Source organism: Trachypithecus francoisi, unplaced genomic scaffold (assembly GCF_009764315.1).
Source record: "Trachypithecus francoisi isolate TF-2019V2 unplaced genomic scaffold, Tfra_2.0 Lachesis_group13, whole genome shotgun sequence".
Taxonomy (NCBI): domain Eukaryota; kingdom Metazoa; phylum Chordata; class Mammalia; order Primates; family Cercopithecidae; genus Trachypithecus; species Trachypithecus francoisi.
Window position 1 is genome coordinate 60,702,892 of NW_022681458.1, and position 27,819 is coordinate 60,730,710.

Consider the following 27,819-nt stretch of genomic DNA (forward strand, 5'->3'; position numbering starts at 1 on the left):
TAATAAATCCATAATTTATCATCTTTTAACTGGCAGGTTCACATCACATGCAGGCGTTAACGTTGTTCACTATTAATACTCACATTGCCAACTGAACACAAATTACAAAATGAGGAAATGTCAAAACTTGTACTTTCCTTATAGGGTCCATTTTATCAAATAATCTAACTGTTTTAACTATGCTCTTGAAGATAAGAAAGCACACCACATTACAGATATACATGAGTACCTACACTCGTGAATTGCTACAACAGCCTCTAACTGTCTCTATAGATTCCCAAACCACAAACAGTGCCTCCACTATGCACAGAGAGCAACTTAAGTATTTTAAGCAATTCTCTCATACAATGGTTTCTATTCTGTTGACAGCTACACTGAACTTCGGCTGAGGGTCAAGGGCACTGTGAGCTGTAACCTTTGATGCCTCTCACCTGCTGATTCCTGTGTAATTGCTCCCAGCCATTCATAAGAGGGCTCCAAGGTGCAGGTAACTGTACTTTGTGCATTGGGTCCACAAGGAGGGGACGACCTTTGTGGGCTCAGGGTGTAAAGGTTCACATTTCACATTTGGGCTTTAATCTGCATTATAATTGTTTAACAAGAAAGTATTTAAGCCACTAGTACTTAGTTTTAACCACTTCACTTGCCTAAGTAAGTTATGCACAATATTCTGCATACTTTCTATGCCTCCAACCAAAAGAGTAAATAGCTCTCTCTAAAAAAAGCTCCTCTTTTAAAGTACATCATTGATGCTGATGCTTAATTGAAATGTGAAAATGATCAAGATTTTAAAAAGTTTATGGTATTATGATAGGCAAAGCACATTATTTTTAGGTCAGAATAACCCCAGTTTGGACTCCTCTTAGAGCCTGTGTAGCCTTGGGTAATTTGTCTAATGCCTCTAAGATTCTATTTCTTCACCAATAAAATAAAGAGAAGTAATATGCACCACCTATACTGAGCATGGGCTTAAGTGAGGTAAAATGCCTGGCATATGCTGGACCCTCAGTAAATATTAGCTCCTACCCATAGTGTGGTGGGAAAAAACTAAGTGAACATGTTTTGTTGATTTTAGAATAACTTTTCTATTAATCTTGAGGGAAGTTACCAAATTTCAATTATAACATAAGGAAATAAAATTTCTGAAGCAATTTTTAAGGCTCTTCATTTTCTGAAATAACACATATGGTGATCTTAGAGAGTTCGAATAGTCATTCAAGAGGCAAAAATAATTTAAATCCAAACAACTGCTTATGTTCTATTATTCAAAGTTCAGTGATAAAATTAAAAGAGTTAGATAGTATAGTTACTGTCTTTTAAAACTCTGTTTTCTCCTGTAGCATAATTAACCTTCGTTTTTGACCAGAAAAGTCTAATGTGTTTTCCTTGAGCTTGTGAAGAAGTATCTACAGTTCATCATCACTACCCAAAGAGAAACTAGATTTTTTTTTTACTTAAGCTCTAGAAGATGAGAAAAACATCCTGTAGTAGTAAAGAGCAGTTCCAGTCCCTTGCTGAAGAAGCAAGCTCAAACTCCAATCTGTGAAGATCTGTATTTAGTTACACTCCCAAATTTACATTGTTCCTAGGGCAACTGAGAGGCCTTGCAGAGGTTTCAAAGAATTACAAAAGTCATACTTATCATCAAAACCCAGTGTGTAACAAAGGCTAACCTAGTACTAAGTTAGCTGTGGTCAGTCAAAAATAATGAAAGGGTCATTTCTATGTTACATAAAGAGAAGGGCTGCTGTTTGATGCTAACTTCCCTTTATTGCCTACTGTCATAGTATTCAGCACATAGGGCCCCAGGAGGAGGCAGGTAAGGCATGACCCCAGCTCCAAAATATCACACAGAGGGACAGCTGAAAGGGAGACTCCAGAGCCCTAGATGACCTGCCACTAAGCTACTGAGACTTGGCTAATCTTTTCCATGCCTTTGACCTCTAATTAATAAATAAAACCTGCTCAGATATGGCTGAATATTCTTTTCAAACAATAACATAGACTCTGGAGTCATTTTGAATCCTATTCTGTCACTTTGTGGTCTGACCTTGGATATAAGCTACTTAACTTCTTCATTTGCAAATTGGGCATCACACTAGTAGATCCTGAACAGAGTTGTCAGTATGATTATCTGAGTTAATATTTGTAAAGTATTTAGAATTCTGCCTGGTCAGCAGGAGGTATTTTGATAGAGTTTTAAAAATAAAAGTAGTACATCCCCCCACATATGTCGCCAAGATATTCAGAAAATTATCTCTGATTTTTGCTGAAATCTTAATTCAATTAGGCAATAAGTCACATAACCCAGTTTTTAAACATAAACTTAAATAAATATATCAATATAATATTGACATATTACTTTTATTATTTTAAGAAAATCATTAAATATCTAAATGTGTATTAGTACATATTTAAAATACATAAATACACAAATATATACATCACATTTACTATACAATGCTTATCTATTTTATTTAAAATGCTAATTTATAGGGTTCTACTTTTTTTTATTATTAGCAAGCGGATCTTTTTTTTATAAGAAAGAAGTTTGTTTTTATTATTATTATACTTTAAGTTCTAGGGTACATGTGCACAATGTGCAAGTTTGTTACACATGTATACATGTGCCATGTTGGTGTGCTGTACCCATTAACTCGTCATTTACATTAGGTATATCTCCTAATGCTATCCCTCCCCCTCCCCCCTCCCCACAATAGGCCCCAATGTGTGATGTTGCCCTTCCTGTGTCCAAGTGATCTCATTGTTCAATTCCCACCTATGAGTGAGAACATGCGGTGTTTGGTTTTCTGTTCTTGTCATAGTTGGCTGAGAATGATGGTTTCCAGCTGCATCCATGTCCCTACAAAGGACACAAACTCATCCTTTTTTTATGGCTGCATAGTATTCCATGGTATATACATGTCACATTTTCTTAATCCACTCTGTCACTGATGGACATTTGGGTTGATTCCAAGTCTTTGCTATTGTGAATAGTGCCACAATAAACATACATGTGCATGTGTCTTTATAGCAGCAAGATTTATAATCCTTTGGGTATATCCCCACTAATGGGATATACTCAAAGGGATATTCCCTTGGCTAGGAAAAGGAATTCCCTTCCCCCTTGCGCTTCCCAGGTGAGGCGATGCCTTGCCCTGCTTCAGCTCTCACTGGTCGGGCTGCACTCGCTGACCAGCACCAACTGTCTGACACGCCCCAGTGAGATGAACCCGGTACCTCAGTTGAAAATGCAGAAATCACCTGTCTTCTGTGTCACTCACGCTGGGAGCTGAAGGCTGGAGTTATTCCTATTCGGCCATCTTTGGTGCCCCAGGGTTCTACTTTTAAGTGTAGTAAGTTTCAAGGTATGAATGGAAAGATGTTTACTCTCTCGTGCACGCTCTCTCTCTCTCTCTCTCTCTCTCTATGTGTGTGTGTGTGAGAAAAAAGATTGTTTTTGTATAATTCATAATACTTTTTTTTTTGAGACAGAATCTCACTCTGTCACCAGACTGGAGTGCAATGGCACCATCTCGGCCTCCTCCTGGGTACAAGCAATTCTCCTGCTTCAGCCTCCCAAGTAGCTGGGACTACAGGTGTGCACCACCACACCCAGCTAATTTTTGTATTTGTAGTAGAGACGGGGTTTCATGATGTTGGCCAGGATCTTGACCTCGTGATCCACCCACCTCGGCCTCCCAAAGTGCTGGGATTACAGGCGTGAGCCACCATGCCTGGCCAACTCATAACACTTCTACAGCTAAATCACTAAAGTTATGATTGACCAATCACCACATTATACCATATTATTTTCAAGCAATAAAAAATATCTGATTTTAGAAAGCAGTCTGTGCAAAGTAGAGTAATGCTCTAAAAAATCTACATGTAAAGAAACTAAATTATGATGTGGTTTCTGCTTGAAGTAACAATATTTGTGGTCCCCAAGAATTTTTTTCTTTTACGTTTTTTGGTGACATGATATAGTTTTTTCATAAAAAATATTGTAAGAGGATGATTGGTAATGAAACATAGGACATAGGCACTATCATAATTTCCAAGAACCTTCACTATGTGTCTTGCACATGTAAAATTCAAAATTCTTCAGTCTTGTTTTCAGTGATTAGTACCACAGAGCTGGCAACTGAGGCAGTTTTTCTCGTCTGCAAATGAATGTCATGTTTCTGTTGATAGACCTACTGGTGGCTATTTGAACATCTACATTTGAGGCATCATGGGGTATTTTGCTATTTGTTTTTTAAATGTGTATTTGAAACTAGATTATGCCTAGAAAGGGAGCAATAAGCAATCATAACCTAAAGATCAATTTAACAATTAAAAATATCAAATCAATAACTTTTATTCAAGACCATATACCACAACAACAGTTTAAGTGACTACTCATTTTTTTTACTCGTTTGGTTGAACAGACTGAACCAACTTTTGGTTTCTAAAATATATAAAGCTCTATGCTTGGTGTTCCAAAAGCAAAAGCTCTTCTTTTAACTTACGGACAGGTTTATAGAGGTGAAGAATACGGAATAAGTATGTTCTCATTTGGTACTAAATGAAATCAGTCCACCCAAGTGGTCTGATTTTTTTTTATTGATTAGAGGGGCATGCTGCTATCTTATTCTTCCTTTTAACCAATTTTTACTTTAGTTTCCTCCGGAGTAGGAGTCATGTCTGATTTGTATTTATATCTCCCCAGAGTATTTACTATATATTATTTACTAAATAAAAGTGTATTAACACAAATTAGGCAAATTGAGAGTTCAGATATGCAACTCACAATCAAAGGTGCTGAACAACACAGATATATTGAAGTGATGGTCATGTTATTTGAGACATAGTTGTATGGTACTAAATATCTTTATTTTTGAACATGAGAAAGTAATCATTTAGAAAGTTGATATATTCTTACATGCTGATAAAAATTACACGCTGAAAAATTTAGTGTTATTTTCTATATCTGACAATAAGAAGTACTCCTTGAGAATTATTCAACCCTCGACTTGAGTAGACGCGCTATTCCTTAAAACACACACACACACACAATAGTTGTCCTACCTAGTTTCCTCTTGGACTGGCATTTCTTTCATAAACTGAAAATGGTTCTCTAGCTATTAAAGCAGGCTAACATTGAATTAGAACTTGAATTAAAGTCAAAGCTCTAAAATGGCATATTTTGGGAAATTTTTTTTTTTTTTTTTGAGACGGAGTCTCACTCTGTCGCCCAGGCTGGAGTGCAGTGGCCGGATCTCAGCTCACTGCAAGCTCCGCCTCCCGGGTTCACACCATTCTCCTGCCTCAGCCTCCCGAGTAGCTGGGACTACAGGCGCCCGCCACCTCGCCCGGCTAGTTTTTTTTTTTTGTATTTTTTAGTAGAGACGGGGTTTCACAGTGTTAGCCAGGATGGTCTCGATCTCCTGACCTCGTGATCCACCCGTCTCGGCCTCCCAAAGTGCTGGGATTACAGGCTGGAGCCACCACGCCCGGCCTATTTTGGGAAATATTAACAAGCTCATTTCACAGTTCAAATGTGGGATCACTGATGTGTAATGTACACACATTATACATATAGAGGTTTAGCCATATGCAGGGATAGGTTTTGCATGCCTGAATTTGTCATTCACAGCAAAAGACCAATACCAGCCCTGTTTATAACCAAGGCATAAGATACAGTTTCCTTATGGATAACTATATAACATAATAATAACTGCCTCGTTATATAAGCATCCTTAACAATGATATGTAAATGGTATTTTCAACAATTAGAAAACTGCTATAATGATCCAGGGAAATTGTATGAGGGCCTGAACTACTGTAATGGTATTAAGATTGGAGAGAGACACTTTAGAGTCACAGTTTGGTGTTAGAATTGATAGGTCTTGGTGATCCATTAGGCATGCAGAAAAGGTGGAGAAATTAAAGATGATAATCAGGTTTCTGCTTGACTGCATGTGTAGCAGTGCTATTTACTGAGGTCAGGAGCATAGGAAGAGGAGAAGGTTTGAAGCTGAGAAGCAAGAAGATTGAGAAGATGAGTATAGTTTGGGACGAGTTGGGGGTGTGCATGGACATCCAAGTAGAAATATTCAGTAAGCAGGATATCATTGATGTCATAAGGAACTAGACCACGAGCATAGATCTCCAAGTTCAGAACATATGCAATCACTGAAGCCATGTGTGTGTAAAAGATCACTCTGGAAGAAAGACCATGTAAAGTAAGAAGAAGGAAGAGCATGGGAAAATGGTCGTCTGTATTATTAAACTGGTCACTAAAAGGTATTGCTTTATTGAAATATCAACAACATGTGCTATGATAGCATCAGGTGGTGGTGTTTCAACAGCAATGTAAAGCTGGCATGGTTGTAAATTAATTTTGCTTTCTAACCCCTTCCAACATCCTTTGCTACACTGTGTGGTTTCCTTAAATTACCACACACATAACTCCATGGGCAAACAGACCCAGCTGGTTTCACTTTTTGCCACACAAACAAGCATGTGGCATGAGGTTCAGTCCTCCTAACCACACGTCCCGTTATTTACTCATGTTTTGTCAAAAATAGGCCTGTATAACCAAGTAATTCAATTGGAATTATAAAATCATTGAATTTCTCATAGAAAAATTACCTGGGAAATGATTACTTAATACACATTTCATGATTGCATTTATCAACTTCCTTTCTTTTTATTTTATAATTATTTTATTTTTCTCATTTATTTTATTTTTGTATTATACTTTACATTCTAGGATACATGTGCAGAACCTGCAGGTTTGTTACATAGGTATACATGTGCCATGGTGGTTTGCTGCACCCTTCAACCCATCATCTACATTAGGTAGCCTCCTAGCCCCTGACAGGCCCCGGTGTGTAATGCTCCCCTCCCTGTGTTCATGTGTTCTAACTGTTAGACTCCCACTTATGAGTGAGAACATGCAGTGTTTGGTTTTCCGTTCTTATGTTAGTTTGTTGAGAATGATAGTTTCCAACTTCATTGATGTCCCTGCAAAGAACATGAACTCATCCTTTTTTATGGCTGCATAGTATTCCATGGTGTGTATGTGCCACATTTTCTTTATCCAGTCTATCATTGATGAGCATTTGGGTTGGTTCCAAGTCTTTGCTGTTGTGAATAGTGCTGCAATAAACATACGTGTACATGTGTCTTCATAGTAGAATGATTCATAATCCTTTGGGTGTATACTCAGTAATGGGATGGCTGGGTCAAATGGTATTTCTAGTTCTAGATCCTTGAGGAATCGCCACACTGTCTTCCACAATGGTTGAACTAATTTACACTCCCACCAACAGTGTGAAAGCCTTCCTATTTCTCCACATCCTCTCCAGCATCTGTTGTTTCCTGACTAAACAGTTCTTCTGAATCAGCCAAAAAGAAAAACATAACTGATTCAAATTTTTGCTTTGTTTCTAATCTCGTGTGATCAAGACTTCTAAGAAAGTTCAAGAGCTCACTGATCACAGAATCTTTATCTCTGTTCTTTGTCTGATTACAAGAGACATATATTTAAACTCTACATTGTGCTTTACCAAAGCAGCAGGATTCCATATGTCTTATGAATGTTAAATTAAACCAATGTGCCACAAACGAAATAATCCAAGATCGTACATATCATTTTATGTAATTCTTAAACTATTTTCTGAGACCATTAAGCATCATAATAATTGCTATATACCAGTAAGAGGTTGGTTCATTTTCTTTTGGTAAAATTAAAAAAAAAAAGTTCAAGAGATCTGAATTGACTTATATCTTATTTACAAACCATTCCTATCCTATGTTATTGAAACCAGGTCTCCAAGTAAAAGAAAGTTACCCCTCTGGCCTGGTGACCTTATGAAAACACTTAACCCCCACACACAGAAATCTTCATTCATAATTTCATAGATTGTAACATTCTCTGTTGAAAAGCTATTGGACTCTCCTTCTCAGCTATAATATCATTAAATTCTATGACTTAAAATGTGCCTATAAGAAAGTCATATTGTTATTTCTGAAGGAAAAAGCTACAAAGAGGGCATAATACTCATCATAATGGCATGGGGAGAATACACGTCTGTGATATTTGGTGTTTTAAAAACATCCCTGCATCTAAAAGGAAACCAAAATGGCATGTACCTTTAGGATATTTAAGAAAGAAACAGAATCTGAAAATCTTAAGCTACTGCAGTGTGAAGAAACTATCAAGGTAGGATAAATTTGAAATATCTTCCTGGCTGTGTTTCTAATAAAACGTGAAGCTAGGTAAAATTTTTCAGGAATTGTCTTTTTTTAAATATAGTAATATTCAAACTCAGAAAAATGGTAGAGAAGCTAATACCTTGGTTTGATGCTAAAAAGGATTGAATTGCTTCTTCATAATCAATAGAAATATTTTTTCCATAATAAAAACAAGAGAAAAGCATATTAACTATGCCCCATATACTCCAACTGGGTTGACTTACCTTATTCAGTATCACCTTTCTGTAATGGAATTTCATATGGCTTGATAAATGATGATGATGACTGTGAGCAGGTCTGAAACCCAGTAATTTCAATTGGTTCTGGTGGTTCAGTGTTTCTTTACTTTCTATTCAGTACAAATTAAGCAAAATGTTTTCTCTGTCCTAGATGTTAAATGATTTTTAAAATTTAAAATTTAAAATTTATATTTACTTTCTATTTAATGTCAAATATTGATCAGCTAATTTGTTATAAATATTCCACTTCTAGCTTCCAACAGAACTGTTTATATGGTAGTTTTTGTATTACAACTTAACAGTTTACTTAACTACCTTCCTTTGAACCAGCACCTCAGGAATTAGGAAGTATACAGTTCTTTAAATGTTTGGTAGAGTTCAGCAGTGAAGCCATTGGTCCTGGGTTTTTCTTTAGTGGGAAATTTTTTATTATGGCTTTGATTTTGTTACTTATTATTGGTCTGTTCAGGTTTTAGGTTTCTTTCTGGTTCAATCTTGGTAGGTTGTATATGTCTAAGAATTTGTCCATTGTTTTCTAGATTTTCCAATTCTTTGGCACATAGTTGCTCATAGTAGCACTAATAATCCTTTGAATTTCTGCAGTGTCTGTTGTAATGTCTCCTTTATCACTTTTTACTTCATTTATTTGTATCTTCTTTCTTTTATTCTATTAAGTTTGCCAATTTTGTTTAACTTTTTTAAAAAACAAGTTTTTGTTTCATTGATTTTCGTATTTTTTTTTCATTTGACTTTTATTTATTTCTTCTCTGGTCTTTATTATTTCTTTTGTTCTAGTATTTTTGGGTTTGGTTTTCTCTTGCTTTTCTAGTTCTTTAAGATACATAATTAGATTGTTTATTTGAAGTTTTTCCTCTTTTTTAATGTAGGCACTTACAGTTATAAACTTCTCTTGAGTACTCTTTTTGTTATATTCTATAGATTTTGACATATTGTGTTTCCATTATCATGTTTTTCAACAAATTTCTCAATTTCCTTCTTAATTTCTGCATTGACTTACTAGTCATTCAGAAGCATATTGTTTAACTTCCATGTATTTATATAGTTTCCAAAATTCCTCTTGTTACTGATTTCTAGTTTTATTCCATTGTTGTCAGAGAAGATGCTTGACATATTTCAATGTTTTGAGTGTTTTAAGACTTGTTTTGTGGCCTAACATATAGTCAATCCTTGAGAATGATCCATGTGGTGAGGAAATAAATGTGTATTCTGCAACCACTCTATTAAATGTTCTGTAAATATCTATTGGATCCACTTGGTCTGTAGTGCAGATTAAGTCCAATGTTTATTTGTTGATTTTTTGTCTGGAATGTCTGTCCAATGTGAAAGTGAGGTGTTGAAGTCTCCAGTTATTATTGTATTGGGGCCTATCTCTCTCTTTAGTTCTAATAATTTTTGCTTTATATAGCTGGGTGCTCCAGTGATGGCTGCATACATATTTGTTTATTCTCTTGCTGAACTGACCCCTTTATCATTATATAGTGACCTTCTTTGTCAGTTATAGTTTTTGCCTTTAAATCTATTTTATTCGATATAAGTATAGCTACTCCTGTTCTTTTTTGGTTTCTGTTTGGAATATCATTTTCCAGCCCTTTATTTTCAATCTATCTGTGTCTTTATAGGTGAAGTGTGTTTCTTGTAGACAAGGGGTCAATGGGTCTTGTTTTTTCATTGATTCAGCTTTTCTATGTCTTTTGATGGGAGAGTTTAGTCCATTTACATTCAATGATATTGTTGATAAATAAGAACTTACTCCTGCCATTTTATTAATTATTTTGTGGTTTTGCAGTCTTGTCTTCCTTCCTTCTTTCCTTCCTGTCTTCCTTTAATGAAGGTAATTTTCTCTGGTCATATGATTTAGTTCTTGCTCTTTTATTTTATTTTATTTTTTGTATCTATTGTATGTTTTTCAGTTTGCGGTTACCATGAGGCTTAAAAATACTATTTTATAATCCATTATTTTACCCTGATAACAACTTAACGCTGTTTGCATAAACAAGCAAACATATAAACAAAAAGAAAACTAATAACTTTATGCTTCAACTTGGCCCCTCTCCTAACTTTTTGTTGTTTCTATTTATATCATATTGGACTATGTCTTGAAAAGTTTTGTAGTTAATATTTGTGATTGGTTAATAACTCTTTCTACTTAGGATAAAAGTAGTTTACATACCACAGTTACAGTGTTCTAATATTCTGTGCTTCTCTATGTACTTACTATTACCAGTGAGTTTTGTATCTTCAGAAAATTTCTTATTGCTCATTAACATCCTTTTCTTTCCAATCAAAGAAATTCCTTTAGCATTTCTTATAAGACAGGTCTGGTGTTGATGTTAGCTTTTGTTTGTCTGTGAAAGTCTTTATTTCTCCTGCCTGTTTAAAGATTATTTTCATTGGATATACTATTCTAGGGTAAAAGTACTTTTTCTTCAGCACTTTAAATATGCCTTGCCACTCTCTCCTGTCCTGTAAGGTTTCTATTGAAAATTCTGCTGCCAGAGGTATTGAAGCTCCAATGTACGTGATTTGTTGCCTTTCTCTTGTTGCTTTTAGGATCCTTTCTTTATCCTTGATCTTTGGGGGTTTGATTATTAAATGCCTTTAGGTAGCCTTCTTTGGGTTAAATCTGCTTGGTGTTCTATAATCTTGTACTTGGATATTGATATCTTTCTCTAGGTTTGGAAAGTTCTCTGTTACTATCCCTTTGAATAAAATTCTACCCTATCTCTTTCTCTATTACCTCTTTAAGGTCAATAACTCTTAGATATGCCCCTTTGAAGGTATTTTATAGATCCTGTAGGCATGCTTCATTGTTTTATCACTCTTTTTTATTTCATCTCCTGACTGAATTTTCAAATATCCTATCTTCAAGCTCACAAATTCTCTCTTCTGCTATCAATCAGCTATTAAAGGATTCTGATACATTCTTCAGTATGCCAGCTGCATTTTGCAACTCTAGAATTTCTGCTAGATTCTTTTTAATAATTTGAATCTCTTTGTTAAATTTATCTGATGGAATTCTGAATTCCTTCTCTGTGTTACCTTGAATTTCTTTTAGTTTCCTCAACACAGCTATTTTGAATTCTCTATCTGAAAGGTCACATATCTCTGTTTCTCCAGGATTGGTCCCTGGTGTCTTATTTACCTCAACTGGTGAGGTCACGTTTTCCTGGATGGTGTTAATGCTAGTAGATGTTCTTCAGTGTCTGGGCATTGAAGAGTTAGATATTTATTGCAGTCTTCACTGTCTGGGCTTATCTGTACCCATCTTTCTTGGGAATGCTTTACAGATATTTAAAAAGACTTACGTGTTTTAATCTAAGCTGTATCTGCTTTAGAGGGCATCCCACCCCCAGTAACACTGAGGTTCTTACATACATGTAGAGGTACCTCCTTGATGGTCTTGGGCAAGATCTGGGAGAATTCTCATGATTACCAGGCAGAGAATCTTGTTCTCTTCCCATACTTTCTCCCAAACAGAGCCTCTCTCTCTGTTCTGAGGTACCTAAAGTTAGGAGTGAAGTAACAGAAGCATCCTTGTGGCCACGACCACTTTGGCTACCCTGGGTCAGATTTGAAGCCAGCACAGTACTGAGTCTTGCTCAAGGCCTGCTGTAGTCACTCCCTGGCTACTGCCTATATTCACTTTAGGCCTTGAGGCTCTATAATCAGCAGGTGGCAAAGCCAGCCAGGCCTGCATTCTTCCCTGGGTCCAGAGGTGCTGTTTGGGAGTCAGGAACTAGAGTCAAAAACCTTATAAGTCTACCTGGTATTCTATAGTACTGCAGCTGAGCTGGTACTCAAACCACAAGATGTAGTCCTTCCACTCTTCCCTCCCCTTTCCAAAGGCAGAGGAGCCTCAACCCTTAGCCACCACCACCCAGGCCATGAGGACTACTGCCAGATTACCTCCAAAATTACCTTAAGGCTCCAGGGCTCTTAAGTCAGCTTGTGGTGAATGCTGCCTGACCCAGGACTCAAACTTCATGGCAGTGGGCCCCCTCTGGCCCAGGGCAGGTCCAGAAATGCCATCCAAGAGTCAAGACCTGGAATCAGGGACCCTAAGAGCCAACTTGGTGCTTACCCCACTGTGACCATGCTAATACCTAAGGTGTAAGACAAAGTCCCCTTTACTTTTCCCTCTAATTTTCTCAAACAGAAAGAGTTTTGCCCCATAGTCACCACAGCTTGTAATGTACCAAGTCTCATCTCAAGCCAGCAAGTTTCAGAGGCTCACCTAATGCCCTTGGTGTAGTACCTGGGTGTCACTGCTGCTTATTCAGGGCCCAAGGGCTCTTCAGTTAGCAGGTGATAAATACTGCCGGCACTGGTCCCTTTCCCTCAAGGCAGCAAGTTCCCTTCTGGCCCAGGGTGTGTCTAGAAATATCGTCTGGAAGCTGGGGCCTGGAATGGAGGCCTCATGACTCTAACCAATACCCTGTCTTGCTGTGGCTGAGCTGGTCTCCAAGACGCAAGACAAAGTCCTCTCTACACTTTCTGCTTCTCTCCTCGAGCAGAAGAAAGGAATAAAAGGATCTCTTTTGGAGTCACTGTGCAACCTGCTGTTAGAGGAGGGGTGATGCCAGCACTCCCTTAGCCATCCCAACTGATGTCTCAGTATGTCCAGTGCATCCCGACCCCACCCAGTCCACTGTCTCTGGACCCAGTTCAGCTCTAGACTCGTGTGAGAATTGCAGTCTTTATGGCTTAGACTGCTTTTCAAGTTTACTTGGAGACAGAGAGCACTGTAGCTTGCGGTAGTGAGGTTTGTGGGAACTCAAGTTCAGACCACTGGGACTGGCAATTACCCTCCGGCTAGTGCTGGTGTAAATGTTCCCTCCATGGGCAGGTGGCAGCTGAGTTAGGTCCCGTTTTCCTTTTTGCTTTAATGGGACAGTGCTGAGTTCAATGCCTCACAATTGCTGTCTTATCCTTCCTCCAGTGCCCAGAGATACTATCTGCATCACATTGCTGCTGCTGGGGTTAGGGAAAAGGTAGCATTAGTGATTCAGGACTTTTTTGTTTGTCTGTTTGTTTGTTTACCTCATCGGTGCCTCCTTCAGTGATATGAAGTTACAACCAGGTGCCATGAGTGCTCACCTGATTTTTGGTTCTTATAAAAGGTGTTTTCTTTTTCTGGGTAAATAGTTGTCAAATTGGTGTCCTTGGTCAGAGTAGGGGGATCAGTGGAGCCTTTTATTCTGCCATCTTGCTCCCCTTCCTTTGAAATTCTTCAAGAATTAGGATGTATACAGAGACTGCCTTATTCATCTTTACAAATACAACATCTAGGAAACTACTGAGTTTATAATAGGCAATAAGAAGTGTTTGCAGCTAAATGTACTAGAAATAGTAGACCAAATGGATAATGATGGCATTAAGTTAGAAAGAGAATAGAAAGTCAGTATGTAGAGTGATTAGAGTATAGCTTCTGGCAACAACTAACTATAGGTTTAGTTCTCAAATCCGTTATTTGCTATCTGTATGATTTGGACAAATTATTTAGCTTTTTGGAACTTTAGTTTTCTTCCTTATAAGAAGGGGAAGGTAATCTCTACCTTTGAGGGTGACATGAAGATTAAATGAGAAAATGCATATAAAGCATTTATCATTGAGTATAGTTCATAGTAAAGCTCTCAAAAATGACAGAAAAAATACGAATTTAAATAAAAAACATTTCTGAAAGTAGTATGGTTTTTTCTTCCCTATTCTTTGTTGTTAAAAGGGAACTGGACTTTTGATTCAAAATGGTTGACTGAACACCCAGGTGTATTTCACTTCTTTCCCATGATGCCATTCAGTGACAGTAAAGCTATACCAAAAAGAACAAATCTGTAGACAGTGCTGAAAATAAGAGTGAGTGTGACATCAACAAACAGCAGCTTCCTAAACTATGTGGAAATCTGAAAGCAAATGGGTTCATACTGATGTGCAAGCCACAGAGGAACTTTATCTTGGAAAATGTACCTGAGCAGGTTACATCAAAGATGTGAGTAAATCTAACCCATGGAGCTCCCAAGAGCTCTAAATTTGGAGATGAAACCATGGAGTCAGAGATTATATACTAAGGAGAATAAATTGGAAATATAAGTATTAATATATGTGTAAATATTCAGTAGTTATTGCATTTTGAAATCTGAAAATATGACTATTACATTTTCTAAATAGTAAAAGCTGAATAATAAATTTCAGAAACTATTCAAAATAATCCATTTATTCATTTATCACTCCAGGTCTGTAGAAATCAATGTATAAATTGACCTTTATCATTTTGATTTCCATGGAGAAGCAATTAATCATTAATAATTACCTAGTTTGGAACTGTAACCATTTAGAATTTTTAGTTCTTTTCATTGCTATGCCTAACCCAAGATCAAAATGGGAACATTGATTTAATTTTACCCCTCATCCTATGTCTCTGGACACATATTTTCAACCCCTAAATTATAATGAATTTGAATCCTACAACTAAAATAGAGTCCCAAGAAAGTTTCCAAGCAGTGTCATGTAAACAAAGAACAAAAAAGAGATCTTATATCAGAACAAAATAAGGAAGAAATCTGAAAATCTTTATTTTCTTGTGTTTACCAAGCCAAGCCAAAAAAAAAAAAAAAAAGTAAAGCAAAAATTAGCATTAAGTAAATGGAAATAAAAATAGAATCATTTTCAAAAGTAATCTCAGTTTGATGTAAAACTTTGTAAAGACAAAGATTTGTTGTGACATTCTAGGTTTGTGAATTCCAATTTGCTAATTTTTGATGAGATTGTGGAGGCAGAAGTCATGAATACCAAAGTGGAGAGAAGAGGGAGGGTGTCTGGTTTAAAGTGCATTGATAGGGATGAGCTAGTGCTTTAGATGAATCATAGTTTAGGGAAAGAAAGAAGAATTTAGTACAAATGAAATTCTATTACTTTTTTCTACCTAGCATCTCTTCTTTTAGAACTCAAACCCCACCCACAGCATTCCTGCTCAGACCCGTAGTTTGGATTGGGTTGGTGCCAACCTGTATGCCATCCTTTTCCCTGGCTTCACTCGAGGACCTCACTGGACCTAGCCAAATAGAACGCTTCTTTCCTTTGGCCATGATGATTTGTTCAGAGGGGAGGAAAGTAACCAAAGCTAATCCTTTCCAAGAGTTTTGGCAGGGATATCTGCAGAGATATGATTTCAGAAATATTCAAAAACTATACAAAGAATTAGAAAGATATCTAAAAAGACATAAAGGAAAAGTTAAATACATGAAAAGGCATAGCATATTTGTTATGGGTAGGAAGACTTGGAATTGATAAGATACTAATTATCTCAAAATTAATTCATAGATATTATTCATTTTGACCAAAAACCCAAAATGGTTATTTTATCTGAAGGCATAAATGCATGAGCATAGTTCTCAGATGGAACAGATGGGTGAGATTTTAGCATAAAAAATATAAAGCTGTAAAAGTAATGGGAAAACCATAAGAATAAGTATTATCCAAGTCTTGAAGTAGGAAGCTTTCTAATTTGACATCAAAGATTATAAAGCATAAAGAAAAAGAGAGTTGACACATATCTACACGGAAGAATATACCATATAATATAAAAAATCAAAAGACAAATGATAAATTGAAGAAAAAAGACTTACAACATATGTGAGAGAAATGGAGTTAATATTCATAATATGTAAAGAAAGAGCACATACCAAAAGCATACAAAAATTTCATAAAAAGAAATGGTTACATGACATAGAAAGGCAATCTCAAAGAAAACCAATGACCAATAATCACATCAAAGACAATCAACAAAAATGCCAGCTAATTCAATCATGTGATACCATCTGTCATTCCTCAGAGTAACAAAGATAAGAAAGTACTAGTAATGCCAAGTACTGATGAGAGTAGAAAGAAATCAGTTTTCTCATATTTGTTGGTTTTGGTAGTATAAATTAGTTCAATATTTTTGGAGGGCAATATTTATTTTAACATTGTCATTTTTGCAAAAATAAATTTAAACCATTGAAATGACCATCTAGCAGAACTTATTAAAACAAATTAAGATATAACAATAAAATGAATGCAAAATATTCAACACGCATGAGAGATCTATATGATTATATGTGAAAAAATCCCTGCCACAGTATGTAAAGAGTAAGAGGCATGTTACCAAAAAAGTTATGAGACCAAATATGCAATTGAGTCACCTATAAATTATAATTAAGTTTGCATCTATTTAGTGCTTGTCATGTACCAAGCACTAAACTACATACCAAGTGCTACAGATGTAAGCATACACATATGCAGGCACATGCCCACACATACATGTATACACATGCATCCAATTTTTATCTTTGTGAAGTAGGAAAGCTGGAGTAGAGGGTGGGTGGAGAAGGAAGGTAGGGAGGTAGGAAGGTTCAAGAAGGGGTAAGGTTCAGCAGGATTGCCCGAATATTTTTAGTATGGACATATATTTGCTTTGTTATCAGGAAAAAATTGATCAAGATATTTCCATTTTGGGAGAAAGTGAGAAAAATATGTGATATTTTGTCTGTTCACCAAAAATATTACTCATTATTTTTACAAGATTAACTATAATTTTGATATGAGCCACTTTACCAAAAATAGTGCCCTGTTCATCTTGGTATTTCATCTTAGATTTTTCACATGAAAAATTATTAATACACGGTGGCTCAGTTGAATGACAAGTTACTTTTATTAGACACTTTTGGGAATGATAAGGCTTTGTAAGTTGACTCTGGTTCCCATTATGTTAAGAAATTAATGTTATAAAAATTTGCAGTTTTTAAAAATATGTTTTTCTTCATAAAATACTTATTTTCAATAATATGCAAAAGTACAGTTTTAGGTTTTATAAAAACTCTTTGGACATTTAGTATTTTCAAACACATACATAATATTTATTCTGATGCCTTTAGTGAAGTTCAAATAAATTTATAAACTACATACTATATACAAGCATGTATACACACACATATTTTGGACACCTTGAACATATATATTCTGAAATGGATATATTCTAAGATCATATAAGAAAAATCATTTGTTTTACAAGAATGCCTCCAGCAAGGAGGCACTGGGCCATTGATTCCACCATGCTGTTTTAAGATATATTTGGGCTCACAAACACATAATTAAAAGCTTTGTAGGGTAATAAAACACTTTGACACTAGGGGCAGACCTGTTGACCAAGACTGAAAATATGGAGAATGATGAAAAGGGGTCTTAAATTCAATTTTTAAATTCACAAAGGGTCACTGCCATAGAAACATTTATAACTCAAAGTTTGGCTTTCAGCTTTTCTGTATTGCTATCTTTTGTTGCCAGTTGGTGTAATGAAATATGACCACCTCAACACTTAAGGGAAAGATCAACTCATTTAATCAAATGAAATCAAATAACATGAAAAGTTCTCACCTCTAAGGGTATGGAACTGTCCTCCAACTGTCAGGTGGATAGGTTTCAAGGATCCTCTTGATTAAGGCCTCCAATATCTTTAGAAAAGAAATATCAAAACCTGTCATATAATATTGCACCAAAGTCATGTACAGAAATATGTGGATTTAAAAATCACAAATACAACAGATTGAAGGTTTCAAAATTTGACATCAATTCGCCCTCCTAAACACAGTGCTCTTAGTGTGAAAGTGTCTGTCAAAAAACAAACAGTAATGTTTTCTTTGTAAATTTCTGTACTATCTTCCAGGAATGGTCTGCTAAAACGTATGTGGCAATGCATTCAAGGACATGAGAGTCCAACTTGTAAATGAATTATTTTTTATGAATATGTTGTGCTTACATGCTACAAGATATGTCAACTTCTAGCCCTAAAAACACTGCCATTTTGATTCAGAATTCATGTATTAAGTAGATATAAATAAATATAATTCTTCATCACTAAATACTACGGAGTCGCAACATAAGATTTTGATGAACTGAATGACTAGCTACAGTCCCAGCTACTTAGTACTAAATAAGAGTATCCAAAAAGAATGAATTATTTTTTATGAATATGTTGTGCTTACATGCTACAAGATATGTCAACTTCTAGCCCTAAAAACACTGCCATTTTGATTCAGAATTCATGTATTAAGTAGATATAAATAAATATAATTCTTCATCACTAAATACTACGGAGTCGCAACATAAGATTTTGATGAACTGAATGACTAGCTACAGTCCCAGCTACTTAGTACTAAATAAGAGTATCCAAAAAGAATGAATTTATTTTTACTATAGAGAAAAAAGTCAATTAAGAACTGAGCATACCTACATTAAAAAAAGATCTTATGCATTAGAAATATGAGGTAGATCTTGTTCTCCTGACATTATTTTTGCAAGGCATTGTGTAGATACTTTGTAAAAATTAAAGTCTTGCTTTCCCATGCCCACATGTTATTTAAAATTAAAGGTAGATCTTTAGCAGAAAAATCACTTTGAAGAAAAGCATAGAGCCTATAGAAACACCATATTGAGTTGCTAGCTGTCCTAAGTGAAAAGATCTGATTGTGAATTTTTAAATATCATCTTAAAATCCTATCATACCTTAAAAAACTTAAAATGTGCAAAAGTTCTAAAATGAACTAGAAGCCAAGAAGTAAATGTCTGATATTCAGTAGTACCTGAAAATACAATGTAAAAAAAGTGAGTGTTTGGAAATTATTCCAACACCTTATGTCCTGTATCCATATATTATGGAAAATGGCAGGCCTATCCCAATGTATTAAATGTAAAGCCAAAATTAACCAAATTTTAATCTTCTATATTTCCTTAAAGCTAAGCGGAGGCCTCAGCAACATGAACCCCTGACCACAGAAGTTGTTAGTGAAAAATATACTTTAAAAGTCTTGCTATTCCAAAACACAGCAGAGATCTATGCAGACTGTAATCTGATGAACTCTGCATGTAGGACGAAAAAGAAGATCAAGTGTTGGTCATGATATTTTGTTGGAGAATATGTGGATTGTTCTTTGGTTCTGAAAGGTGAAAGAGTAGGGAAGTGGAGGAAATGATCTTCAAAAGCAAAGATCATCTCCAAAATGTTCCTGAGAAGAATTGACTTAGTCCAATGTTTCAAGACTTGTCTAATTATAAAACAATTACCTACACTCTTGTTAAAAATACAGATTTCCAACATTCACCTTGCCCAAATTATGATCCAGGAGGATTGGAGTAGTGGCATCATCTGTATTTTTGAGGAGCACCCCAAGTGAGTCTTATGATAAGATAGGTGTGACAAACACTTTCCTAATCTTAATTGCTCAACCTTGCACTTTACCAACACAGCCTGATAACTAACCATTCAGTATTGAATAAAGAAAACCACGTTCATTCAACTAAACAAGATTGAAGAGAAAACAAATTTCACATTACTTTAATGGGTACAAATTAAGCCAAAAATATATTAATTTATGTCATGTGCTCTTTTAAGTAATCTACTATTATAATTTTGTCAGTGATGATGCTAGGAAAAATGGACTACTGTAAGTCACAGCATGTCTTTATACTGCTATTATCTGATAAAGATGTGTTTTAATTTAAATAAGTAGAGAAATACATTTGTTATCCCATTCCGTTATTCCATTTTCCAAAATCTTCTCCAAACCAACAATTTAATAATTCTTAACATGCAGCACTGCTACTTATATAATTAGCATATAGTGGTCTTCAGGTTTTTAAATGAACTTACTTATGTATTTATTTTTTATAATTTCAACTTTTATTTTAGATTCATGGGGTACCTATGGCAGGTTTGTTACATGGGTATATTGCATGAGGTTGAGGTTTGGGATATGAATGATTCCATCATGCAGGGGCTGAGCATTGTACTCAATAGGTACATTTTCAGTCCTTCCCCGCTCCCCAGCTCCTTCCTCCATTAGTCTCCAGTGTCTATTGTTCCCAGTTCCCATTTATAAGTGAGAATATGTGGTATTTGGTTTTTTTTCCTGAGTCAATTTGCTTAGGATGATGACCTCCAGCTGTATCTATGTTGCTGTAAAGGATATATATTTTTTCTTTTTTATGGCAGCATTGTATTCCATAATACATTTGTACCACATTTTCTTTATCCAATCCACCATTGATGGGCCCCTCGGTTGATTTCATGTCTTTGCTAGATCTTAAATTAAATCTAACATCTCAGTTAAAGGAACTACAAAAATGAAAACAAACTAACTCCAAAGCTAGCAGAAGAAAAGAAATAACTAAAATTCAAGCAGAACTGAATGAAACTGAGAACTCAAAAATCCAAAGGATCAAGGAAAAGAGAAGATTCAAATAAGCACAATCAGAAACAACATATGTAACATTACCACTGACATCACAGAAATACAAAAGATCCTCAGAGATAGTATGAATACCTCTATGCATACAAACTACAAAACCTAAAGGAAATGGAAACAATCCTGGAACACACAACCTCTCAAGATTGAATAAGGAAGATATTGAAACCCTGAACAGATCAATATTGTGTTCTGAAATTGAATCAGTCATTAAAAAAGACCCTACCAACAAAAACAGGCCCTGGACCAGATGGATTCACAGCTGAATTCTACTAGATGTATAGAGAAAAGCTGGTACCAATTCTACTGAAGCTATTCCAAAAAAATCAAAGAGGAAGGACTCCTCCATAACCAATTCTACAAAGCCAGCACTACCCTGATATCAAAACTTAACAAAGGCACAATAAAAAAAAATAGAAAACTGCAGGCCCGTATCACTGATGAACATAGACACAAAAAATCCTCAACAAAATACTAACAAACTGAATCCAGCAGCACATCAAAAATTTAATTTACAATGATCAAGTATGCTTTATCCCTAAGATGTAAAACTGATTCAACACATGTAAATCAATACAGGTGATTCATTACATAAACAGAATTAAAAACAAAAACCTGATGATCATTTCAATAGATGTGAGAAACCTTTTGGTAAAATTCAACTCCTCATGATAAAAACCGTCAACAAAAAAGACATCAAAAGAACGTACCTTAAAATAATAAGAACCATCTGTGACAGACCCACAACCAACACCATACTGAATGGGCAAAAGCTGGAAGCATTCCCCTTAGGAACAGGAATGGCCGGGCGCGGTGACTCACGCCTATAATCCTAGCACTTTGGGAGGCGGAGGCAGGCAGATGAAGTAATGGAGACCTTCCTGGCCAACATGGTGAAACCCCGTCTCTACTAAAACCACAAAAATTAATTGGGCATGGTGGTGCATACCTGTAGTCTCACCTACTCAGGAGGCTGAGGCAGGAAAATTGCTTGAACCCAGGAGGTGGAAGTTGCAGTGAGCTGAGATGGCACCACTGCACTCCAGCCTGGAGACAGAATGAGACTCCTTCTCAAAACAAAACAAAACAAAACAAAACAAAACAAAAAACAGGAAGAAGACAAGGATGCCTACTCTCACCACCCCTATTCTACACAGTACTGGAAGTCCTAGCCAGAACAATCGGGCAATAGAAAGAAATAAAAGGCATCAAAATAAGAAAAGGAGTCAAATTATCTTCCTTCACTGATGGTATGATTCTATACATAGTAAACCCTACAGACTCTGCCAAAAGGCATCTAGACCTGATAAACGACTTCTGCAAAGTTTCAGAATACAAAATCAATGTACAAAAATCAGTAACATTTCTATACACCAATAACATTGAAACTGAGAGCTAAATCAAGAATGTAATTCCATTGACAGCAGCCACACATACACATAAAAACATACCTAGAATTACATCTAACCAAAGAAGTTAGTAGTCACTGCAAGGAGAACTTTAAAACACTGCTGAAAGAAGTCAGAGATAAAACAAGCAAAAGGAAAAACATTCCATGCTGATGGATGAAAAGAGGTAGTATCAATAAAATGGCCATACCCCACCCCCAATGCAATCTACAAATTTAACATATTACTATCAAACTACCAAAATCACTTTTCACAGAATCAATTTCACCAAAGCAGCATGGTACTGGTACAGAAACAGGTTTTTTTTTTTTTTTTTTTTAATGAAGTATCCCTTTGTCTCATATTGAGATTCTGAAGCCATGTACATATTCAATTTAATAAAACAGACTTTATATTAGAAAAAAATTCAGAAAACAATATTTTTCTATTTTAAAACTTTTGAAAAGGCTAGTTCTCCCCTCTCTAAGTAATTCTTCTTATCCATGATTATTAAAAGTATTTTATATTGAGTAGTCCACTGAGGATTTTGGTTGGTCGTCTTAGGATCCCAATCATCCCAATTGCTCCTTTGTTCCTAAAGTGCATGAATCTACCCTCACCTCAGATGATGGGTTCACAGTTTCTGCCACCAGCTGTCATCAGAAAGCCAATGAAAATGTTGTATTAAATAAGATAATTGCATATTCCAACCATCTCTCAGGTTGCTCTAAATTCTTCCTTGGATCAATGAAGTGGACTACCAAAAACCTACATAGTTGAATTCCATGAACTTTATCCTTCATGGAGTTTGCATCACTGAATTGTCCACTGGTGGTAAGACGGACTTTTATCAGAAGATCAAACAGAAAACAATACATTAATATTTTTGCTTCAGCAATCGAGTGTTGAAACCATAATGTGTATTTACTGTAATATGCTCTCTATATAAATCCCCTTGTAAGAAATCCCATTAAGAAATTATTGTTAAGAAAAATATTGCTTTATCTGAATAATTGGCATACTTTTCCCGTACAGATACTGAGAAATGACATGACTGAATATATTCTACTTTTAAATTGGCTGTCATGAATCTTAAAGCCAAATTTAAAGCTTAAATTTGAAAGCTCAAATATACAAAGATACCTCTCTCACATATTTAATCACACAGATATACATAAATTCACACATTGACTCATCTTTGCTTTTTTAACTATTATATACTAAGAAAAATATCCTGATTATTTTCTACTATCATTTTTTAAGTTTTAAAAATAATTCACCTCAATTATTTTGTGGGACAAAAAAGGATTTCCTACTTCTACTACTGTCAATACTAATACTATCCAGCAACTATTAATGAAAATTACTTTGAGCTCAATTGCTAGGACTATTTCAATACTAAAAATGAAGTCATTAAAGTTTAAGGGGTTAAATAACTGATTCACAGCCTCACCACTAGTAAATGTCAGACTCAAGTTTTGAAGCTAGGTCTTAGATCCGAATTTAATCTCATATATTTAACCACTGTGGTATGTTATAAATAACAAACATAGAATTTACTAATTTCTCTAACAGAAATTAGTAAGCAAAATTTCTCTAATAGAAATTTTAACAGTATACTGATTTGAAATCATAAACCATTGTTATGTGTCAATCTTTATTTTCCATTTTTAGTCAGTGATATTTGTATCTCACAAATAGAGCTTAATATTCACTCTATTGATTACAGGCTGATATATTAGGTTAAGCATAATATTTTTGCACCAACCTAATAGTTTGGATGTCCCATCCAAATTTCATATTAAGATGTAATACCCAGTGTTGGAGGTGGGGCCTGGTGGGATGTGTTTGGGTCATGGGGGCAGATCCTTCATGGCTTGATTCTGTCCTCATGATAGTGAGTTCTCATGAGATCTAGTTGTTATAAAATGTGGCACTGCTCCACCCAGCTCTTGCTCCTGCTTTCATTATGTGACATATCTGTTCCCACTTTACCTTCTGCTATGAGTAAAAGTTCTCTGAGGCCTCCCCAGAAGCCAAACAGATGCTGGTGGTATCCTTCCTGTACAGCCTGCAGAACCATGAACCGATTAAACCTCTTTTCTTATAAATTACCTATCTCAGGTATTTCTTTATAGCAATGCAAGAACAGCCTAACACAAAGGCCATCCCTTGTATCTTTGTACCTCTCACCGTAACAATTCAGGGGCTTATACACAGTTGTAAGGCAGAAAATTATCAAAAAGTTTTTAACTTAACAAAAACAACCAAAAACCTAGCAATTAAACAAAAAGAAACTATTCTTGTGTTACTCAACTATTAAAGACTGAAACTTAATAATCCTACTCTGCTTCACTATTGGCCTCCTTGGTCATTAGCAAACTCATACTGCATTAGATTCCAAAATCAAATGCCTGAAAGAGATGTCAGAAGTTATGTATTGTGTGTCTGCCTCACTTGATTTCCCTCAAATCCTAGCACCTAATTCTAAGCTGCCATGTACAAGAAGTGTACTCTATTATATCAGTCGTAACATAAAGTTAGTTTCCTTGCAATAGTCTTCCTTTGAAAAATGGATCTGAGAATGACAAGTAGAAGGTGGCTGCCTACATTTCCTGCTAGTGGTAAGCATAATTTAGATTGTGGATTCTTGGAAGACTGCCATGTAGACAGGTGGTTCTCTACATTTTTATTCAGAGCTCATATTTCTAAGTGCTGAGAAACCACAATGATAGATGGTATAAAATACATGGCTAGATATTCAAGGAATTAGTTTAAGTCAAATATTCATCAATTCTGTCTTCTAACATTTGCTCTCTGGAGTCAGGAACTAAATATTCAGATGCCCTAGTCTATCAAATCATGGCATGTTAGACCTCAAAACTTTGTATGGAATTTTCTATAAGTGCTGTTTCTCATTCCCGTAGGGAAGCGAAAGCTATCCTTTAAATATAAACTATAAACTATAGACTGTCAATTTAGACCAGCTTTCTAAACCTATTTATTAGCAAAAGTGAAACAAAAAAACCAGTTTTAAAGCTTGCTTGTATTACATACACAGTCTGAAAATGTACTTTATTCGTTTACATGTATAACTTGATAGACAAAGTTAATAATCTTTAACAATTACTTTTACTGTTATAAGAGCGAATTGAAGTTATGCAAGGTTCTGTATATGCTTTATTTTACAAGTCAGAAATCAATATTATATGGATCACTATCAAAGCAGGCTTCTTTCTTGGCCTCCAAATCTAATCAATTACAAGCAAACTTCCTCACAATTTCTCAAACCCATCCTTTCTCCCCTTCACCACTGACATGGCCTTTGTTCAGGCAACCATCATTTCTGGTCTGATTAATTACCATTGTCCTAACTCGGCCAAGTTTATCCTCTTTTGATCTATGCCTCACATTACTACCAGGGTGTTATTTCTAAGACCTAATTATACCACTCCCTTGTTTAGAATCCTTTAATAATACCCAAAAGACTATAAAGGATAAATCCTACCTACTTATTATGTCACACAAGGCCATTTTAAATCTGGTATCTACTACTCATCCAGCCTCATCTCCTATCACTCACTCTCACTCCTTCATCCTAGGAATTAGCAAAATGCTTTGCATGTAGTTGACAATCAGTATGTTGAATTAATGATTTAATTGTTTTAAGACATTGATACACAGAAAGGTTAAGTGACTTGTTCACTATCAATACAAGCTGCTATGGCTACTGAACCATTTTTTGCTACTTTATAAATCCACCAAATAATCAAAGAGGTAAGCAATTGCCTTGCTCTCTACATGATACATCCATTAGAGCACACTTAAAGTATTGAGTGTTCAACCCTGAGTAAAATATTTTTCTCCCTTAAATAATACAGATTATAAAAATTGGATAAAAGTGGGGTTGGTCTCTGCACCAAGTTAAGAAATTGCTCCTGTATTCATATTCTTCATTAATACCTTCTCCCAGTCTGGTCCTTCACTATACAGGCACATCTATTCAAACCATATGCTGTCAGTTTCCTTGCATATGCTTCCCCATGGGCTATTTCAAGGAAATTACCAGCTTTCAAGTGAGGTCTTAGAGTAATGTGTAGGCTTCAAGAAAATGTGTGCTATTTTACCGTTATCCCTTATGTCTTTGACAATTTGCAATTTTATAAATCACAACATAAACATAATTTTAAAATAATTTTAGTCATATGTTTTAACCCTCATAGGAAATTGTGCTATGCTTAATGTATTTAATAAATCATTAAATAAACCAAATGAAAGTAGAATGTGATATAAATAGACATGAAAGGCTTTCCCTGGATGAAATTTAACTTTACAAATGAGTCAAGAGACTTGACCAAGGGGAAGGCAGCCAGAATGTCTCAAGGGGGAAAAAAAGCAATATACAAGCAATTGCATATGATTCCATGTTAAAATAACTCCAGTCTTTTCCCCCTGTCATATGGATGCAACTATTTTGTCTTATAAGTTTACGTATAATTCACTCTGAATCTTAAAACTTTTTCATTTCACCCTTTGACAGGGCTCATCATAGAATGAATTTCAGGCCCATGTAAGTTTTAAACAGCGAATTATGATTCTTTCTTTCTGAAATCTTTAAATCTCTTTGCTTTTCTTCTGTTCTCGCCAGCCTCCCCAATATTTTATACATGTATAATAAATTATATGTGATCTCTGTCCTGGATATTCAGTGCTAAATGTGATGGAAACTAAGGCTTGTACTATTCTCTTCCCTCTTGAATCTCCAGTTCTGGTTTGGTAAAAGTAAAGGATATCATTTGTTATGAGCATCCTTAACAATATGTTTTAATTAATTTTATTAAAAAGCATATACTATGCAGTGCTTCATGGTAGAAACAAAGTTACTATGAATAAAATAATTTGTTCATAATTTGTTCATATGGACAAAGAAGATTCAACAATTTTCTCTCTCTTACATCCTTAAGTGATGTCATATTGATGAATTATTGGATGAAAAATAATTTCTAAGAAAGACAGAGAACATAAAGATTTTAATTTCCCTGATTTACTTTTTAAGGCAAGATTTTGCTATTTTGCTTGTATTTGGAATTATAAGACTGAGGACTAGCTCAGATGCAAACTAATTTTTAGAAAGCTACCTAATATCCCCTAACCTTCAATTTCTTAACCTGGAAATTAAAAGGGTTGGATTGGACCATTTAATCTCTGAATGCTCCCCAAAGCCCCATTCAACTTACAGCATTCTGCAATTTCATTTTGCTTGTTGTATATAATTTCTCACTTCCACTGTGGTACTTTTCATATATCAGAAATGTCTTATTTATTTTGTTTGTGGTACAATGTTAAAATAAATATTGTATTTGCATAAACATTCAGGGAGCATAACATTTTCTTATTTAGAAAGAAGAGTACAACCTCAGGGGGATGAGATACATCATAATATCTCTCATAATTATGGTCACATTTTTATCATGATCATACCTTGAGAATGGGAGTATGAACCCTTTATTTCAGATTGATAAGGAGACCAAATAGTTATCTAAAACAAAGATTTTTTTTTTTTTTTTTTGAGATCTCACTTTGTCCCCCAGGCTGAAATGCAGTGGTGCCATCTAGGCTCACTGCAGCCTCAACCTCCCAGGTTCAAGCGAC

General features: G+C 35.4%; 1 long non-coding RNA gene across 1 annotated transcript in view; it reads right to left on the minus strand.

Moving 5' to 3' along the window:
• Positions 1-7,355: 7,355 nt before the first annotated feature.
• The window catches only part of LOC117094778, a 32,375-nt gene continuing 11,911 nt past the window's right edge, over positions 7,356-27,819 (minus strand). The window contains exons 3-4 of the long non-coding RNA XR_004441676.1: positions 17,913-17,989; positions 7,356-8,115 (exon numbers count right to left, since the gene is read on the minus strand). This is a non-coding gene — a long non-coding RNA (uncharacterized LOC117094778). The remainder of the gene's footprint in view (positions 8,116-17,912; positions 17,990-27,819) is intronic.